This window comes from Chiloscyllium plagiosum, unplaced genomic scaffold (assembly GCF_037043375.1).
Source record: "Chiloscyllium plagiosum isolate Xiang-an unplaced genomic scaffold, Cpla_swu_hap1 HiC_scaffold_47, whole genome shotgun sequence".
NCBI lineage: Eukaryota > Metazoa > Chordata > Chondrichthyes > Orectolobiformes > Hemiscylliidae > Chiloscyllium > Chiloscyllium plagiosum.
In genome coordinates, this window is record NW_028270185.1 from 29,483,089 (window position 1) to 29,495,996 (window position 12,908).

Below are 12,908 nucleotides of genomic sequence, written 5' to 3' on the forward strand. Positions count from 1 at the left end.
TCTCTGTGTATCTCTGTGGGTGATAATGTACCGAATGCGGGAGAGAAGGAACCACCTGCATTATTCCTTGGATCTCAGGAGAAAGATGGGAAGGAAAGCAGAAGGGAAAGTCTGTTATGGGTGGAGGGCAGGAGAGACTTCAATGACGGAATGACCAAAATTGTGCAAGGACTGGGGTGGGCAGGGGAAATCATTAAATGAAGAAACAAAAGCTGAGGGTGTAAATGGCAGGATCTTCAAAAGCTGTTGTCCAAAAGCATTCAAAACGAAAGAAAATGGTGACAGAAATAACAATTGGAGGTACTCTGTCATGACTTTGTTATTGTTTACAGGGTACACAGTTACCATCAGATTCTGAATGACTTCTGCCTGGTTTCTCATCACCAACTCGTGTATGGCCAGTTACTGTCAGTTTTAAAATATATTGTTTCAGCAAAAGGAGCTGGAGTCAAGCAGCCAATTCATTGTTGGACAGAAATTCCATTCCAGCCCAGCTTCAGTGGGAAGACACAGGGAAATGTCCTTTCCCTGTTGAAAAATCCGTCATTAAGGATGAGGTTTCTCCAGAATCCATCATTAAGAATTAAGGATGAGGTTTCTAAATTCTTGGATGAGCAGAGTCAGATTAGAACAAGTCAGCATGGATTTAGTAAGGGGAGGTAGTGCCTGACAAACCTGTTGGAATTCTTTGAAGAGGTGACAAGTAGGTTAGACCAGGGAAACCCAGTGGATGTGGTCTATTTATTACATTTTTTACATTTACATTTACATTACACTGTGGAAACAGGCCCTTTGGCCCAACAAGTCCACACCGACCCGCCAAAGCGCAACCCAACCATATCCCTACATTTACCCCTTACCTAACACTACGGGCAATTTGGCATGGCCATTTCACCTAACCTGCACATCTTTGGACTGTGGGAGGAAACCGGAGCACCCAGAGGAAACCCACGCAGACACGGGGAGAATGTGCAAACTCCACACAGTCAGTCGCCTGAGGTGGGAATTGAACCCGGGTCTCTAGCGTTGTGAGGCAGCAGTGCTAACCACTGTGCCAATGTGCCGCCCTATCTAAACTTTCAAAACGCCTTTGATAAGGTGCCACACGGGAGGCTGCTGAGCAAGGTGAGGGCCCATGGTGTTCAAGGTGAGCTACTGGCATGGATTGAGGATTGGCTGTCTGACAGAAGGCAGAGAGTTGGGATAAAAGGTTCTTTTTCAGAATGGCAGCCGGTGACAAGCGGTGTCCCGCATGGTTCAGTGTTGGGGCCACAGCTGTTCACATTGTATATTAATGATCTGGATGAAGGGACTGGGGGCATTCTAGCGAAGTTTGCCGATGATACAAAGTTAGGTGGACAGGCAGGTAGTACTGAGGAAGTGAGGAGGCTGCAGAAGGATCTAGACAGTTTGGGAGAGTGGTCCAGGAAATGGCTGATGGAATTCAATGTGAGCAAATGCGAGGTCTTGCACTTGGGAAAAAAGAATACAAGCATGGACTACTTTCTAAACGGTGAGAAAATTCGTAAAGCCAAAGTACAAAGGGATCTGGGAGTGCTAGTTGAGGATTCTCTAAAGGTAAACATGCAGGTTGAGTCCGTGATTAAGAAAGCAAATGCAATGTTGTCATTTATCTCAAGAGGGTTAGAATATAAAAGCACTGTTGTTGTGCTACTGAGACTTTATAAAGCTCTGGTTAGGCCCCATTTGGAGTACTGTGTCCAGTTTTGGTCCCCACACCTCAGGAGGGACATATTGGCACTGGAGCGTGTCCAGCGGAGATTCACACGGATGATCCCTGGAATGGTAGGTCTAACATACAAGGAACGGCTGAGGATCCTGGGATTGTATTCATTGGAGTTTAGAAGATTAAGGGGAGATCTAATAGAAACTTAGAAGATAATACATGGTTTGGAAAGGGTGGACGGTAGGAAATTGTTTCCGTTAGGCGAGGAGACTAGGACCCGTGGACACAGCCTTAGAATTAGAGGGGGTAAATTCAGAACAGAAATGCGGAGACATTTTTTCAGCCAGAGAGTGGTGGGCCTGTGGAATTCATTGCCGCAGAGTGCAGTGGAGGCCGAGATTGATAAATTCTTGATGTCACAAGGAATTAAGGGCTATGGGGAGAATGCGGGTAAGTGGAGTTGAAATGCCCGTCAGCCATGATTGAATGGCGGAGTGGACTATCCTGGGACATCTGCATTAAACAAAGGCAGACTGTGTCTGTTGATGAGCAATCTTTGTGCATGTGATGAATCTCCTATTTGTGAACTGAATATTACAGACACAGTTTGCAGTGAAGGGGCTGGAGGAGGATACAAGGATAGGGAATGGGGATAGGACAGAACATAGAACATGGATCATTACAGCGCAGTACAGGCCCTTTGGCCCTCGATGTGCCAAAATGTAAAATCAATCTGAAACTCATCTCACCTTCACAATTCCATTTTCATCCATGTTTATCCAATGAACATTTAAATGCCCTTAAAGTTGGCAAGTCTACTACTGTTGCAGGCAATGTGTTCCATGCCCCCTACTACATTCTGAGTAAATAAACTACCCAGACATCTGTCCGATATCTATCATTCCTCAATTTGAAGCTATGTCCCCTTATGTTAACCATCACCATTCAAGAAAAAAAGGATGCCCACTCTATCTAACCCTCTGATTATCTTACAGGTCTCAAAGTTTGTGAGAAGATTTGTAGCTTGGGTGCTCGTTGTTGTGGTTCTGTTCGCAGAGCTGGGAATTTGTGTTGCAGACGTTTCGTCCCCTGTCTAGGTGATATCCTCAGTGCTTGGGAGCCTCCTGGGAAGCGTTTCTGTGATCTTTCCTCCGGCATTTGTAGTGGTTTGAACCTGCCGCCTCCGGTTGTCAGTTCCAGCTATCCGTTGCAGTGGTCGGTATATTGGGTCCAGTTCGATGTGCTTATTGATTGAATCTATGGATGAGTGCCATGCCTCTAGGAATTCCCTGGCTGTTCTCTGTTTGGCTTGTCCTATAATAGTAGTGTTGTCCCAGTTGTCCCAGAAATATACACATATACTCATAGACAAGGAAGTAACCATGGTCTCATTTGATGTAATGGCACTGTTCACCTCTATCGACAAAACCCTAGCCAGAGAAACAATAGCCAACCTGCTGGACATACAGAACAGACAACAGGACGTTGAACCTATCAACAAAGACGGCATACTCAAACTACTGGACCTGTGCCTCACAACACACACTTCACATTCAACAACCAAATATATGAACAAATCAACGGCACACCCATGGGCTCACCCATCTCTGGACTCCTAGCAGAAGCGGTAATGCTTAGAACAAACAGTCTTACCGCAAATTCAACCCAAACTCTGGGTCAGATATGTGGATGACACCTTTGTAATAATTAAAAACACAGAAATAGAGAACATACACCGGATCATCAATGCCACACTCACAGGAATCCGATTCACTGGAGAGGAAGAAAAGGACAACCAACTCCCATTCCTCGATGTGATGGTACAGAGAACACCGAACGGAGAATTCACCACAAAGGTTTACAGGAAAGCCACACACACAGACCAAGTCCTGAACTACGAAAGCAACCACCCCAACACAAACAAAAGAAGTTGCATCAAGACACTATTCAAAAGGGCCACAACACACTGCAGTACTCCAGAACAGCAAAAAGAGGAAGAGGAACACCTATACAATGTATTCGCCAAAAACGGATACCCGCGCAATTTCATCAACAGATGCCTAAGGGAAAGACAACGGAACGAGGACATGCCACAACCCAACGGACTAGCCACACTACCATACATCAAGAGCATTTCCGAACTGGCAACCAGACTACTGCGACCACTAGGACTCATAACAGCACACAAACCAACAGCCACTCTCAGACAACAACTCACGAGAACGAAGGACCCGATACCGAGCATGAGCAAAACCAATGCAGTGTACAAAATCCCATGCAAGGACTGCACAAAATACTACATAGGACAAACAGGAAGACAGCTAACGATCCGCATCCATGAACACCAACTAGCCACGAAACGACACGACCAGCTATCCTTAGTAGCCACACACGCAGATGACAAGCAACATGAATTCGACTGGGACAACACTACTATTATAGGACAAGCCAAACACAGAACAGCCAGGAAATTCCTAGAGGTTTGGCACTCATCCACAGATTCAATCAATAAGCACATTGGCCTGGACCCTATATACTGACTACTGAGAATGTTGCCTGAGGATGTTCAGTAATGTGTGCCACTAATCCGGTGGCTTGAGGATGTTCAATGCAGTGTGTGAATAATCCTTTGGACAGTGAATGGTCAGTTACATGTGTGATTAATCCTGCTGCCTGAGGTTCTCAATATTGTGTGTGTGAATAATGCTGTGGCCTGAGGATGGTCAATACTGCGTGTGAATAATCCTGTGGCCTGAGGATGGTCAATACTGCATGAGAATAATCCTGTTGCCTGAGTTGATGAATACTCTGTGAACTACCCCTGTTGCCTGAGGATGGTCAATATTGTGTGAGAATAATCCTTTGGACAATTGATCAATACCATGTGTGATTAATCCTGTAGCCCGATGATTGTCAATACCATGTGAAAATAATCTTGTGGCTTGAGGATGGTCAATACCGTGTGTGAATAATTGTGTTGCGTCAGGATGGTCAGTACTGTGTGAAAATAATCCCGTTGCCTGAGGATGGTCAATAATGTGTGTCACTAAACCTGTAGAATACTGAGTGCGAATAATGCTGCGGTCTGAGGATGGAGAATACTTGTGTGAATAATTCTGTGGACTGTGGATTGTCAATACCGTGTTTAAATAATCCTGTTGCCTGAGGATGGTCAATACTGCGTGTGAATAATCCCTTTGCCTGAGTTGATGAATACTCTGTGAACTAGTCCTGTGGCCTGAGGTTGGTCAATACTGTGAGTGAATAATCTTGTGGCTGGAGGCTGGTCAATAATGTGTGAAAATAAGCCTGTGGCCTGCGGACTGTCAACACTGTGTATGAATAATCCTGTGGCATTAGGGTGGTCTATACTATGTGTGAATAATTCTTTGCGTGAGGATGGTCAATATTGCGTGTGAATAATCCTGTTACCTGAGGATGTTCAATAATGTGTGCCACTAATCCGGTGACTTGCGATGGTCAATACTGTGTGTGAATAATTCTTTGGACAGTGAATGGTCAGTTCCACGTGTGAATAATCCTGTGGCTTGAGGATGATCAAATCTATGTGTGATTAATCCTGTTGCCTGAGGTTGTTCAATCCTGTGTGAGAATAATCTTGTTACCTGTGAATGGTCAATACTGTGAGTGAATAATCCTGTGGTCTACGGATGGTCAATACTGTGTGAGAGTAATCCTGTGGACTGAGGATGGTCAACATGATGTGTAATTATTCCTTTGTACTGTGAATGGTCAACACGATGTGTGAATAATTCTGAGACCTGAGGATGTAGAATACTGTGTGCAAATAATCTTACCGCCTGAGGATGGATGATACTTGTGTGAATAATCCTGTGGACTGCGGATTGTCAATACTATGTGTAAATAATCCTGGGAACTATGAATGCTCGATACTGTTTATGAATACACCTGTGACCTAAGGTTTGTCAATAATGTGTGTGAATAACCTTGTGGGCTGATGGTGGTCAATAACATGTGAAAATAATCCTCTGGCTTGAGAATGGTCAATTCCGTGTGTGCATAACCCTTGGCCTGTGGATGGTCAATAATGTGTGTGAATAATCCTGTGGCCTCAGGATGGTCAATACAGTGTATGAATAATCCTATGCCTTTAAAGTGACAAGGCAGTGGATACAAAAATCCTGTGGCCGTAGACTGGTCAATACAGTGTGTGAATAATTCTGAATCCTCAGGATGTACAATACTATGTGCGAATAATCCTGTGGCCTGTGAACGTCAATACTGTGTGTGAATTATCCTTGGACAGTGAATGGTCAATACCATGTGTGAATAATCCTCTGGCCTGTGAATCATCAATACTGTGTGTGAATAACTCTTGGCCTGAGGATGGTCAATACTGTGTGTGAAAAATCTTGTGGACTGAGGATGGTCATTTCTGTTTGTTAATAATACTATGGCCTGAGGATGGTCAATACTGTGTGTGAATAATCCTGTGGCCTGAGGATGGTCAATACTGTGTGTGAAAAATCTTGTGGACTGAGGATGGTCATTTCTGTTTGTTAATAATACTATGGCCTGAGGATGGTCAATACTGTGTGTGAAAAATCTTGTGGACTGAGGATGGTCATTTCTGTTTGTTAATAATACTATGGCCTGAGGATGGTCAATACTGTGTGTGAATAATCCTGTGCACTGTGACTGCTCAATACTCTGTGTAAATAAACCTGTGGCCTGAGAGTAGTCAATAAGGTGTGGGAATAATCCAGTGGCCTAAGGATAGTCAATACTGTGAGTGAATAAGGCTGTGGTCTTCAGATGGTGAGTACTGTATGTGAGTAATCCTGTGGACTGAGGATGGTCAACATGATGTGCAATTAATCCTTTGGACTGTGAATGGTCAATACTGTGTGTGAATAATTCTGTGGCCTGAGGATAGTCAACACTGTGTGTGAATAATCGTCCGGACTGATGATGGTCAGTGATCTGTGTGAAAAACCCTGTAGCCTGTGAATCGTCAATACTGTGTGTGAATAAACCTTTGCCTAGGGATGGTCAATACAGTGTGTGAATAATCCTGTAGCCTGAGGATAGTCAATACTGTGTGTGAATAATTGTCCGGACTGATGATGGTCAAGACTGTGTGTGAATAATACTGTAGCCTGTGAATCGTCAACACTGTGTGTGAATAAACCTTTGCCTAAGGATGGTCAATACTGAGTGTGAATAATTCTGTGTACTGTGACCGCTCAATACTCTGCGTGAATAAACAATACTGTGTGTGAATATTGCTGTGGCTTGATAATCGTCAATACTGCGTGGAAATAATCCTGTGACGTGTAAATGATCAAGACAGTGTGTTCATTAATGATGTGGCCGAATGGTGGTCAATACTGTGTGTGAATAATCCTGTGGACAGAGAATGGTCAATACTGTGTGGGAATAACCGTTGGGCCGAAGGATTGTCGATACTGTGTGTGTTAAATATCCTGCTGCCCGAGGGTGTTCAATACAGTGAGTGAATAATCCTGTGGCCTGAGAATGGTCCAGACTCTGTGGGAATAATCCTGTGCACTGTGAATATTCAACACAGTGTGAATAATCCTGTGCCTGAGGGCAGTCAATACTGTGTGTAAATAATACTATGGCCTGTGAATCGTAAATACTGTGTGTGAATAACCATTGGCCTAAGGATGGTCAATACTGTGTGTAAATAATCCTTTGGACTGTAAATGGTCAATGCACAGTGTGAATAATCCTGCGGCCTGTGGATGGTCAATGCAGTGTGATAATAATCCTGTAGCCTGTGAATGGTCAATGGTGTGTGTACATATTGCTGTCGACTGTGAATGGTCAATACTCTGTGTGAATAATCCTATGGTTTTAGGATGGTAAATACTGTGTATGAACAATCCTGTGGCCGGAGGATGGTCTTCACTGTGTGTGAATAATCCTATGGCCTGACGATGGTCAAAACTGTGTGTGAACAATCCCGTGGCTTGAGGATAGTCAATACTGTGTGGGAATAATCATGTGCCCTGTGAATGGTCAAGACAGTGTATTCGTTAATCCTGTGTCCGTATGCTGGTCAATACTGTGTGTGAATAATCCTGTGGCCTGAGAATCATCAATACTCTGTGGGAATAATCCTGTGACCTGTAAATGATCAATACAGTGTGTTCATTAATCCTGTGGCCGTAGGCTGGTCAATACTGTGTGGGAATAATCATATAGCCTGAGGATTGTGAATTCTATGTTGGAACAATCCTGTGACCTGCAAAAGTTGAAGACTGAGTGTTCATTAATCCTGTGGCCATGTGCTAATCAATACTGTGTGTGAATAATCCTGTGCCCTGTGAATGGTCAATACTGTGTGTGAATATTGCTGTGGCCGTTTGAATCGTCAATATTGTGTGGGAATAATCCTGTGGCCTGTGAATGGTCAATACTGTGTGTGAACATTGCTGTGGCCTGAGAATCGTTAATACTGTGTGGAAATAATCATGTGATGTGTAAATGATTAAGACAGTGCGTTCATTAATAATGTGGCCGTATGGTGGTCAATACTGTGTGTGAATAATCATGTGGACTGAGAATGGTCAATACTGTGTGGGAATAACCATTGGACCGAAGGATAGTCAATACTGTGTGTGTTAAATATTCTGCTGTCCAAGGATATTCAATACAGTGAGGGAATAATCCTGTGGCCTGAGAATGCTCCATACATTGTGTGAAAAATTATGTTGCCTGAGGACAGCCATACTGTGTGTGAATAATCCTGTGGCTTTAGAATAGTCAATACTGTGTGTGAATAATCCTGTGGCCTGAGAATCATCAATACTGCGTGGAAATAATCCTGTGACGCGTAAATGCTCAAGACAGTGTGTTCTTTAATGATGTGGCCGAATGGTGGTCAATACTGTGTGTGAATAATCCTGTGGACTGAGAATGGTCAATACTGTGTGGGAATAACCGTTGGGCCGAAGGATAGTCAATACTGTGTGGGAATAATGCTTTGGACAGTGAATGATCAATACCATGTATGCATAATGCTCTGGCCTGTGAATCGCCAATACTGTGTGTGAACAATCCTGTAATTTGAGAATCGTCACTACTGTGAGTGAATATTCCTGTAGCCTGATGATGGTCAATACAGTGTGAAAATAATCATGTGCCCTGAGGATAGTCAATAGCGTGTGTGATTACTCCTGTGGCCTGAGAATGGGCAATACTGTGTGTGAAGAATCCTGTGGCCTGAGGATGGTCAATACTGTGTGAGAATAATTCTGTGGTCTGAGGACGGTCAATACGGAGTGTGAACAATCCTGTGGCTTGAGGTAAGTCAATACTGTATATGAATAATCCTGTGTCCTGATAATGGTCAACACAGTGTGTGAATTATCCTGGTACCTGAGGATGGTCAGTACTGTGTATGAATAATCCATGGCCTGAGGATGGTCAATCCTGTGTGGGAACAATCCTGTGAACTGTAAATGATCAAGCCAAAGTGTTCATTAATCCTGTGTCATGTGCTAGTCAATACTATGTGTGAATAATCCTGTGGCCTGAGAATCATCAATACTCTGTGGGAATAATCCTGTGACCTGTAAACGATCAAGACAGTGTGTTCATTAATCCTGTGGCCGTAGGCTGGTCAATACTGTGTGTGAATAATCATATAGCCTGAGGATTGTGAATTCTATGTTGGAACAATCCTGTGACCTGCAAAAGTTGAAGACTGAGTGTTCATTAATCCTGTGGCCATGTGCTAGTCAATACTGTGTGTGAATAATCCTGTGCCCTGTGAATGGTCAATACTGTGTGTGAATATTGCTGTGGCCGTTTGAATCGTCAATATTGTGTGGGAATAATCCTGTGACGTGTAAATGAACAAGACAGTGTGTGTATTAATCCTGTGGCCGTATGATGGTCAATACTGTATCTGAATAATCCTGTTGGCTGAGAATATTGAACATTGTGTGTGAATACTCCTGTGGCTTGTGTTTAGTCAATACAGTGTGTGAATAAACCTCTGGCCTGTGAATCATCAATACTGTGTTTGACTAATCCTTGGACTGCGTATGAACAATACTATGTGTGAACAATCCTGTGGACTGTGAATGGTCAATCGTGTGTCAGAGTAATCCTGAACTTGAGGATGTTCAATACTGTGTGTGAATAATCCTGTGCCCTGTGGATTGTCAGTACTGTGTGGGAATATTCCTGTGACCTGTTAATTGGTAAAGAGAATGTGTTCATTAAACCTGTGGCCTCCGGTTGGTCAATATAGTGTGTGAATGATCTTATGGTCTTAGGATGGTCAATACTGTGTATGAATAACCCTTGACCTGAGGATGATCAATACTGTGTGAGAGTATTGATCCTGTGGACGGAGGATGGTGAATAATAATGGGGCCTGAGGGCAGTCAATACTGTGTGTGAATAATGCTATGGGCTGTGAATCGTCAGTACTGTGTGTGTATAACCCTTTGCCTAAGGATGGTTAATACTGTGAGTGAATAATAATGTGGGCTGTGGATGGTTAATGCTGTGTGATAGTAATCTTGTGGCCTGTGGATGGTCAATGCTGTGTGATAATAATCCTGTGGCCTGTGGATGGTCAATGCTGTGTGATAATAATCCTGTGGCCTGTGGATGGTCAATGCTGTGTGATAGTAATCCTGTGGCCTGTGGATGGTCAATAATGTGTGTGAATAATTTTGCTACCCGAGGATTGTCAATACTGTGTGTGAATAATCCTGTGGACTGTGAATGGTCAATAATGTGTGTGAATAATTTTGCTACCCGAGGATTGTCAATACTGTGTATTAATAATCTGTGGCCTGTGCATGTTCAATACTATTTGTTAATAAAACTGTGGCCTGTGCATGTTCAGTACTGTTTGTACTGAATGGTCAAGGCAATGTGTTTATTAATCCTGTGGCCGTATGTTCGTCAATACTGTGTGGGAATAATCCTGTGGGCTGGGAATGTTGAATATTGTGTGTGAATACTCCTGTGGCCTCTGTACAGTGAACACAGTGTGTAAATAATCCTGTGGCCTGAGGCTGGTCAATAATGTGTGTGAATAATTTTGCTACCCGAGGATTGTCAATACTGTGTGTGAATAATCCTGTGGACTGTGAATGGTCAATACTGTGTGTGAATAATCCTGTGGCCTGAGAATGGTCAATACAGTGTGAGAATAATCCTGGTGCTTGTGGATGGTCAGTATTGTATACGAAAAATCCTGTGGCTTGAGGATTGTCAATACTGTGTGTGAATGATCCATGGCCTGAGCATGGTGATACTTTGTGTAAATTTTCCTCTTCCATGAGGATGGTCAGTACTGTGTGGGAATAATCCTGTGACCTGTAAATGATCAAGACAGTGTGTTCATTAATCCTGTGGCCGTAGGCTGGTCAATACTGTGTGTGAATAATCATGTAGCCTGAGGATTGTGAATTCTATGTTGGAACAATCTTGTGACCTGCAAAAGTTGAAGACTGAGTGTTCATTAATCCTGTGGCCGTGTGCTAGTCAATACTGTGTGTGAATAATCCTGTGCCCTGTGAATGGTCAATACTGTGTGTGAACATTGCTGTGGCCTGAGAATCGTTAACACTGCGTGGAAATAATCATGTGATGTGTAAACGATTAAGACAGTGCATTCATTAATATTGTGGCCGTATGGTGGTCAATACTGTGTGTGAATAATCATGTGGAATGAGAATAGTCAATACTGTATGGGAATAACCGTTGGGCTGAAGGCTAGTCAATACTGTGTGTGTTAAATATTCTGCTGCCCGAGGATATTCAATACAGTGAGGAAATAATCCTGTGGCCTGAGAATGCTCCGTACATTGTGTGAAAAATTACATTGCCTGGGGACAGCCATACTGTGTGTGAATAATCCTGTGGTTTTAGAATAGTCAATAATGTATGGGAATAATCCTGTGGCCTGTGACTCATCAATACTGTGTGTGAATAATCATGTGGACTGAGGATGGTCAATACTGTGTGGGAATAATCCTTTGGACAGTGAATGATCAATACCATGTATGCATAATGCTCTGGCCTGTGAATCGCCAATACTGTGTGTGAACAATCCTGTAATTTGAGAATTGTCACGACTGTGAGTGAATATTCCTGTAGCCTGATGATGGTCAATACAGTGTGAAAATAATCATGTGCCCTGAGGATAGTCAATAGCGTGTGTGATTACTCCTGTGGCCTGAGAATGGGCAATACTGTGTGTGAACAATCCTGTGGCCTGAGGATGGTCAGTACTGTGTGAGAATAATTCTGTGGTCTGAGTATGGTCAATACGGAGTGTGAACAATCCTGTGGCGTGAGGGTGGTCAATACTGGGTGCGAATACTTCTGTGACCTGTACATGGTCAAGATAATGTGTTCATTAATCCTCTGGCCGTATGCTGGTGAATACTATGTGTGAATAATCCTGTGGCCTGAGGATGTCCAATACTGTGTGGGAATAATCCTGTGGCCTGAGAATGGTCAATACAGTGTGTGAATACTCCTGTGGTCTCAGGATGTTCAATACTGTGTTTGAACAATCCTGTTTCTTGAAGATAGTTAATATTGTGTGGAAGTAATTCTGTGACCATGTAAATGGTTAAGACAGTGTGTTCATTAATCCTGTGGCCGTGTTCCAATCAATACTGTGTGTGAATAATGCTGTGGGCTGGGAATATTGAATATTGTGTGTGAATACTCGTGTGTCCTGAGGATGGTCAGTACTATGTGTGAATACTCCAGTGGCCTGAGGATGTTCAATGCAGTGTGCGAATAATCCTGAGGTCTGAGGATTGTGAATACAGTGTGTGAATAATCCTGTGGCCTGAGAATGTTCAATACTGTGTGCGAATTATCCTGTGGCCTGAGGATTGTGAATACAGTGTCTGAGTAATCCTGTGGCCTGTGAATTGTGAATACTGTGTGTGAGTAATCCTGCAGTCTGTCTACTATCAATACTATGTGTAAGTAATCCAGTGGCCTGAGGATGTTCAATACAGTGTGTGAATAATCCTGTGGCCTGAGGATTGTCAATACTGTGTGTGAAAAATCCATGGCCTGAGGATGGTCAATACTGTGTGTGTGAACAATCCCGTGGCTTGAGGATGGCCAATACTGTGTGGGAATAATCCTGTGATGTGTAAATGGTCAAGACAGTGTGTTCATTAATCCTGTGGCCGGAGGCTGGTCAATACTATGTGTGAAT

General features: G+C 43.2%; 1 pseudogene; it reads left to right on the forward strand.

Moving 5' to 3' along the window:
* The window catches only part of LOC148136041 (uncharacterized), a 40,098-nt pseudogene extending 35,871 nt beyond the window's left edge, over positions 1–4,227 (forward strand).
* The last annotated feature ends 8,681 nt before the right edge of the window (positions 4,228–12,908 follow it).